The sequence below is a fragment of the Triticum aestivum genome, chromosome 1A (genome assembly GCF_018294505.1).
Source record: "Triticum aestivum cultivar Chinese Spring chromosome 1A, IWGSC CS RefSeq v2.1, whole genome shotgun sequence".
NCBI lineage: Eukaryota > Viridiplantae > Streptophyta > Magnoliopsida > Poales > Poaceae > Triticum > Triticum aestivum.
In genome coordinates, this window is record NC_057794.1 from 320,820,582 (window position 1) to 320,829,449 (window position 8,868).

The following is an 8,868-nucleotide window of genomic DNA, read 5'->3' on the forward strand; positions in this document are numbered from 1 at the left end:
TGTGTCGCGGAGGAAGATGAGGTGATCGTTGTGGATGTTGGAGCCGTCCCAGTCGCCGGAGCGTTCCATGGCGGCTCGAGGACTGCGGCGAGCGCGCGGACTCGCGGCGGAGGAGAAGAAAGGGGGTCGGCAGAGAAGAAGCTCCGCGACGACAACGAGCCGCGGTAGCACTACGGCGAGCAAGGAGTGTGATAGCGGTGGAGAAGAAGAAAGAGTAGGGGAGGGCGCGCGTGCCTCTGCCCCTCCCCTCTCCCCCTACTTATAGCCCTCTGGGTACGAAGCCGAGGGGGCGGGGCGGGGGATCATGGGATTTACTGCGCCCACGACCCCGCATTTACCACGCTGTAATGGCGCGTGGTAAAAGCGTGCGGGATCCCAACCGCCCACCTCGGCCGCGGCGGATCCACGCGCGTGCCAAGGTCTGGTAGTGGCGGGCCCGGCCTACTCATGCGTCCCATCAAGCGTGGGCTGGCAGGCCGGCCCGGCCAGTTAGCGCCGCGTGGCGCGCATGCGGCGGGCGGCTAGCCTAGGTGCCTAGCTAGCGCACCGCATGCTTCCCGACACGACTGTTCGAATTCCACCAGTCAGCCAGTCAGGCCCAGGGCGGCTCCTGACAGCCGGCACTCCAGAAGACGGACTGAGCAAGCAACCAAAACTTTACCGAGTAGGAAGCTGCCGGGGCACCTCCACCTTGTCAGCCGTGGCGACCCGCCAGCTTCGGGGACTACTGTCGGAGTTATTGGCCATGGGTAGCCTCATCTGCCCCCATGGCGTTTCAAGACATCGGGGCCGACTGCACCCCTCAGGCCTCAAAGATTGGACGCCGCCTTCTTGTGGCCGGCTGGTCCAAGCGGCCGGCTGCGAGAGGGGTCGGCTCCTAGAAGGCGGCCCCCAGTGGGGCCGGCTTCTAGCAGGCGGCCCCAAACACCCTCAGAGTCTGAGTCACCATGAATGCGATAAGACGAGGCGTGGCTACAGAGAAGCCTGCCATCCTCGAATCCAGGGCGAGTCATGGCTACAGTGCACCGTACCGGCTGGCGATCACCCGCACGGCGCATCACTGTAGCCCCTCCGCCCATGCTATCCCTTGGGTTGTGGTGGACCCACTTGTGGATTTCCGTACCCCTCCCGAATCCTCCGCAACCTTCTAGAAGCTTCCCCGTACAATACCGAAAAAACTGCACCTTTTTCTGAAACCCAAAATATGACTTCCCATATATAAATATTTACCTCTCGGCCATTCCGAGACTCCTCGTGACGTCTGGGATCTCATCCGGGATTCTGGACAACATTTGGTACCACTCATTAAATATCTCAATACTACTCTAGCATCAACGAACATTAAGCGTGCGACCCCCCGAGTTTGGGAATTATGTAGTCATGACCGAGACACCTCTCCGGTCAACAACCAATGGCGGGACCTGGATGCCCATATTGATTCCTACATATTCCACGAAGATCTTTTATCGGTTGAACCTTTATGACAACATACGTAATTCCTTTTGTCTGTCGGTATGTTACTTGCCCGAGAATCGATCGTCGGTATCTCTATACCTAGTTCAATCTCGTTACCAGCAAGTCTCTTTACTCCATCATCTTGCAACTAATTCCTTAGTCACTTTGCTTGCAAGCTTCTTGTGATGCTGTATTATCGAGAGGGCCCAGAGATACCTCTCCGTTACACGGAGTGACAAATCCCAATCTCAATTCATGTCAACTCAACAGACACCTTCGAAGATACCTGTAGAGCATCTATATGATCACCCGGTTACATTGTGACGTTTGATAGCACATAAGGTATTCCTCTGGTATCCGGGAGTTGCATCATCTCATGGTCGAAGAAACATGTATTTGACATCAAGAAAGCAGTGGCAATAAACTGAACGATCATATTCTATGCTAACCGGTTGGGTCTTGTCCATTATATCATTCCCTAATGATGTGATCCCGTTATCAAATAACAACTCACGTCTATGGTTAGGAAACCCTAACCATCTGTGATCAACGAGCTAGTCTAGTAGAGGCTCACTAGGGACACAGTATTTGTTTATGTGTCTAGACATGTACTTAAGTTTCCGGTCAATACAATTCTAGATGAATAATAAACCTTTATCATGATTTAGGAAATATAATAATAACCATTTTATTATTGCCTCTAGGGCATATTTCCATCATCCTCCTCCACCTCCTCCTCCGCGTCGTTGAGCTCATCGTCCATGTTGGCGGCAGTGTCCATCGTTTCGTCTTGCGCGCGGAACCTGGTGCACGAAGCGCGGCGACCGAGCCGCTCATGATGATCTTGTTCATGTCGGCGTCGGTGTTGCCAAACTATGGCGCCGAGCCGTGTGAAAAGGGTAGGGTGCCATGGCGCAGAGGCGGCGCAGGCGAGCCTGAGTACGCTGGCAGCGAGTAGCTGTACTGGGTGTTGAGGCCGGTGATGAACGCGGGGGAGGGAGTGCACGGGTCGAGGTTGAAGCCGGAGGGGGAGGCACGCGATGGTGCGCCATGCGGGAAGGTGATGTTAGGTTGAGCCATACGCGTCGTTGCCGGAGTAGCCAGGCTAGGGCGCGTATCCCCATAGTGGCGGCGAGAAGTTGGCGGCGACGCGATGCTCTGTTGGCTCCCCCATGCGGCTTGTGGGCAGTGGCCGGGCGGAAGGTTCATCATCCTCGCGTGAGACGCCTCTCCCTACTCCTCTTCCTCCTCCGCCGCCGTGTCCCTGGCCCTCTTGGTGATGAGCCTGTTTCGTCGATCAGTGGTGACCGCCTCCCGGCGCTCAATGTCCGCCTTCCACTCGGCGTTCGACAAGCCCGATGGCCTTGCCATCGGCTTCCTCTACTTCGGTTGGGTGGTATCAATGGCTAGGCGAGGGGCGCATACTTCTTCGGCCGCATGGCGGCCGGATCTGATCAGGAGAATGGCGGGAGCGGCAGGGGAGACGGTGGGTAAGCACTAGGGAAATGGAGGGAAAGAGGGGAAACGACGGGAATAGGCCTGTTTGCCACCGGTAGCATGGGCCCACGTGCCTTTTCGCTTCAGCCGACGCCCCAGGCGCCCCCCAATGCGCTGGGTTCGGCTTGGGTTCGCCGGTTGTTGTTTCAGACCAAACCGGCGATAAACAACAATTTAGAGGCGTGACTGGGCCGATTTTTCACTAGTAGGCGTGTTGGGGGGCGAGTGGAGATGCTCTAAAGCTCATATCGTAGCGTTGATAGACCAATCCTGGGAGACAGGAGTGACTAACCAGCGTGAGAGATATAACGAGTAAACGACGGGAAGCAATATGTCTCCTTTATAGCGATACCTAGCTCTTGCATCAGGCGCTTCCCTAAATGAGCCGGCCCAAGCATGCCAGAGACCATAGCCTCGTTTCTTTTTGTCTTTTTGCATTATTTGTTCTTCTTTCTTTCTTTACTTGTTACTTTTTTATACTTCCAAATACTTGAAATAATATTAGAAAACAATTTACATAAAATATTAAAAAAATGTTAACAAGGCATTTGAAAAATGTTAATTTCTATAAAGAAAATAGTTCTCATGTATACTAAAAATGTATACATGAAAAATACAATGTGTGTAAAAAGTTGAACATGTATTTAAGAAATGTTAATCAAGCATTTGAAAAAATGTTAATCAAGTACTTAAAAAATTTTACTCAAACATTTGAAAAGTTTAAAATGTGTATAGAAAACAATGTTGACCATGTATTAAAAAATGTAAATCTTGAATTTCAAAAATGGCAATCAAGCATTTAAAATGTGTATAGAAAAAATGTTGACCATGTATTAAAAAAATCTTAACCAAGCATTTGAAAAGTGTTAAATGCATATAGATAAAATGTTCCCGATGTATACAGAAAATGTATACAAAAAATATACAATGTGTGGGAAAAAATTATCATGTACTTACAAAATGTTAATCAAGCATTCGAAAAAATGTTAAACAAGTATTTGAAAAATGTTAATCAAACATTTGAAAAATGTTCAATGCGTATAGAAAAAAGATGTTGACCATGTTAAGAAAATTGCCGACCTTGTTATTCAAAAAATGTTTACTTTGTTTCATTCTCGATTTTAACTAGTTTTTTTGCTATTCTTTCTTTCTTTGTGTTTCTTCATTTTGTTTTCTTTGTTTCTTTATTTTTCTTTTTTCCTTTTTATTGGATTTCGTTTCTATCCATGGTACATGTTTCGCTGCATTGGGAACATATTTTATAGACAAGTTTAACATTTTTTAAATACATTATTAACATTTGTTTCGAAAACATATGTTGTTTTGATGTCTATTTTTTTCAAACACATTGTACATTTTTCATACACCAAAAACATTATATACTCATTTATTTTTTTCAAATAAATGGTTAATGGTTTTGTGAAGACATATATTATTTTGAAGTCTACTTTTTGTCATATACATTGTAAATTTTTTGTATACTTTAGTAACACTAGCACAACAGCCCGTGTGTTGCAACAGGAGAAAAAAAAATTCATAATCTCCAATTGTCATGACAATCACTCTCATTATCAATCATCATTTTTGAAAATCATGAACATTTTTCAATTTCATGAAAATTTTCACTGATTTTTACATATTCTTTATAATTATGAACTTTTTTGAATTCATGAACGTTTTACTCTATTTTAAAACATTTTTCAAAATTATGACCATTTTTTCAATTTTTTGTCTTGAATAGACGAACATTTCTATAATCGATGAACATTTTTTGGAAATTGTTTGGTGGAAATTTCTTTAATTCACAAACATTTTTTGATTTAAATAACATTTTTTGAAATGTATGATCATTTTTGAATGAGCGAAAATTTTATGAATTGATAAACTATTTTGTAAGTCATGGACGGTTTTTGAATATTTAGGATATTTTCAAATTTTGAAATAGTTTTTGAATATCCGAACATTTTTGAAAAATGCAAACATTTTCTAATCCAATTTTTTATTAAGTATTAAGTAATTTATTTTAAAATTCTCATTGTTTTAATTTTCGGTACTGTTTTGTAAGTTCAAAATTATTTAAAGTAGAAAAAAGAAGACAGAAAAAGAAAACCGAAAATAAAAAATGAAATTTAGAAAATAGGCCGCCTGGACATGCGCTAGCCCAAATAGGCACGTTGTGCCTTCTCCCAGCGTGCAGTGAGCAGTAGAGAATATTCCTAATTGGGCGGCCCAGGTGGGGATTCTGTGAAACATTTTTTTATCACTTATATGTGACTTCGGTGGTAATATTTTACAAATTTAGAGACAATTTCGGTGACGTACCCCCAGAAACAATAGCCCTTTTATTATTACTAGCAAATATGCCCGTGCGTTGCAACGGGAGGAAAAACTATCAAACTATGCGGGAGTGGTAGATAATGGCTTTTAAAATGCCAAGGTGAGATAAGGGCTTTTAAAATGTCATTTCAAAAACTATGTCTAAGTGATGTCATGATGAGATAAGAGACTTTTGAAAAGTCATTTCAAAAAAAAGTGATGGTTTGACCATGATTTGATTTCCTAAGGCGCCACAACGAATTAATTTTGGCTGAGTAAACTGCATTGATGAACCCTACCTAAGCTAGACTGATGAATGATGTATATAATCTTGACCTAGCGTAGCGGTGGTTGTCATAACAATTACCATGGTACCAGAACAAACATAGCTGTGTATGGAGGCAAAATAGACATTTAGTCATTTTATATAGTTTACAAAAACTAACCCATAGAAAATTGTGTCAATATTTTTTGGCTTCAGCGTCGTACGAAACATGGAAACCTTTTTTTTTTTACCCGATGCGAGGGACTAAATAAAATCATAAATTGACCTCTACAGATCCCCTATTAAAACTTCGACGCAGGCGATGTTTCGTTTTGTTCATCATTTACGGGCCTGTTTTAATTTTGGAAACATTTCAAAAAAATCATGTATATTTTTTTTTCTAATTCCAGAATGTACTTTGAATACTGGATTTTAAAAAAAAATCATGTTTTTTTTCATGAACATCTAGTTGATATTGTGATTTTTTTTATGATATGCGATTTTTCTTTGAAATCATGAACAATTTATGATTTCTCAATAAATCTCGCAGATTTTTGAAATTTGGTTCTTTTGAAAATCCTGAATGATTGTAAAGAATGAAAAACAAAAACAGAATTAAAAAGGTAAAAAGCAAAAAACGAAACAGAAAACAGGCGCAACCAGCCGCACATGGGCCGGCCCATTAGCGCGTCGAGGAGGAGGAGGCACGCCATGTACATTTTTTTCTAATTCCAGACTACTGGATTATTATTTTAAAAATCATGATTTTTTTATTTCATGAACATCTATTTGATATTCCTTATTTTTTCTATGATATGCAAAAAATATTTTGAAGTCATGAATATTTTATTACTTCTCAATAAATCCCGCAGCTTTTCGGAATTTTATTCTTTAAAAAATCCTGAATTAATTTAAATAAGAAAAAATAAAAACAGAAATAAGGAAAAAAAAAGCAAAAAAAAAAAGAATAGTAAACAGGCCCACCCCCAGCCAATTATGGGCCGGCCTATTAGCGCGCGGGGGTGGAAGACCTGCGTGGCAAAAAGGTGTAGGAACCAGGGATCGAACGCTGGTCTCCTGCGTGGCAAAAAGGTGTAGGAACCAGGGATCGAACGCTGGTCTCCTGCGTGGTAGGCCGACGCCATGGCCATTGCGCTACCGGAGGATTGTGTAATATAAGTGTATCGCCCTCTAAGAAATAAACCCGCGGTGATTTTGAAATAAATCCGAATCATGTTACTTATGGATGGCATGGCGGGTAATTTATGCCAAATTCGAGGGCAATTTCTATGACGTACGGGCAGAAGCACTATTTGCTTTATTAGTAGGTAAAGAGGTAAAGAGGTAGAGAATAGATATTTTGTATACACATATTTATTTATTTATTCAAATAAATTGTTAATTAGAAAAACATATATTGTTTTGATGTGTAATTTTTTCCATGCATACTGGATTATTTTTGTATTCGTCAAGAATACTTTTTGTTAGTTTAACATTTTCGAAATACATAATTAACGTTTTGTAAAACAAATATTTTTGACACTTTACTTTCCCATGTACATTGTACATTTTTCGCATACATCAGAAATATTTTATATACACACGTTTAATAATTTACAAATACATAATTAATATTACCTTTGTCCTAAATTGATTGATTTTGATTTGTCTGCATACGGATGTATCTAACAGTAAAACGTGTCTAGATAATCTGAGTCAACCAATTCAGAACAAAGGGAGTATTTTCTAAAAATATATATTTTTATGTCTACTTTTTTAATACATATTATTAAAAACATTATAGATCAAAAATATTTTATATGTAGTTTAACATATCCAAATACATGATTAACATTTTTCAAAACATTTATTTCTATTTTTATATACACATTTTACATTTTTTGTATGCATCAGAAATGTTTTTTCTGTAGACACTTAACATTTTTTAAAAAACATGATTAACACACACACACACACACGTGTGTGTGCGTGTGTGCGTGCGTGTGTGCGTGTGCGTGTGTGCGTGTGTGTGCGTGCGTGCGTGTGTGTGTGTGTGTGTGTGTGTGTGTGTGTGTGTGTGTGTGTGTGTGTCAAGGTAGACATAGGCCCGCCCCTAACGGGAGGGTTCCCTTCGCGATCATCTCCAACAGTCGCTCTGAAGCGCTCCAACGCTGACATGTGGTTCGTCCAGTAGCCACCATGTGAACATGTTGGACACATTCTTTTAATATACATGTGTTTTTATAAAAAACAGTTTTTTTCTTCAAATTTTGATTTCTTTTTCCCAGGTTTTTGTGATTTTTAACTGTTTTTACTCACGTGAAACACACTGTGTGAAAAGTATAGTGTACTTTCTGAAAATGAAAAGGCACAATTTTACTTTTTGAAAGTGGAAAACACAGTTGTATTTTAGAGTGAAGAACAATTGTGCTTTTCGGGAAGCACAATTTATTGGAAAGTGAAAAACAAAGTTGTGTCCCCGAAAAGTGAAAAGCACAGTTGCGCTTCCAGTTTCCTTTTTCTGAATTTTCTTGGTTTTTTGTTTTTTTTCTGATTTTTTGATTTTTCAAAGAACGTCGTTCAAACCTATTGACTCTAATTTTAAGGATCTCTACACGAGTAAACGGTTCATGGTTTGGATGCACGGTTCAACAGATAAATGTATTAAAAAGAATAAATGGAAAAAGTAAAAAACTTTCACGTTGCGATAAGTGTCACACATGCAGTAAGCCACTTATCATCGCATGACGAGGTAGGAGGGACCTTTGTACGGGGTGCCCTGGTGGTTTGGCCATTGCACGACTGAAGCGTCCTGGTGGATCAAATACCATACCAAACAACACGTTGTAGCAACAGATGTTTATAAAGTGAACAACGTTTTCCAAACATGAACATTTTTGAAAGCACAAACTTTTTTCCAGTTTGCAAACATTTTCCAAAAAGAAGTATACGATTTTTTCCAATTTCAAACTTTCCTAAATTTCCAATCATTTTTGAAAACATGAAAAAAGATATTTTAAACTTTTTTGAAACAGAAACAATTTTGAAAATTTCAAAATGTTTTTTTGAAAACATATTTTATTTTCAAAATTTAAATCTTTTTTAAGCATGAAAAATAAATAAATTTGGCAACAAATTTGTAAATGGCGAATTTTTTTCCGAATTTTGTGAAATGCGATTTTTAAAAAATTATGAACATTTCTTAAAATTTATATTTTTTGAAAAAAAAAGGAAACCATAAACGAAAAAGAAAAAAATGGGATAAAGTAATGAATAGGGCATCAAAAAACAAATGTAGGAAACTTGTAAAAGATTTCAAAAACCGAAGAAACCTG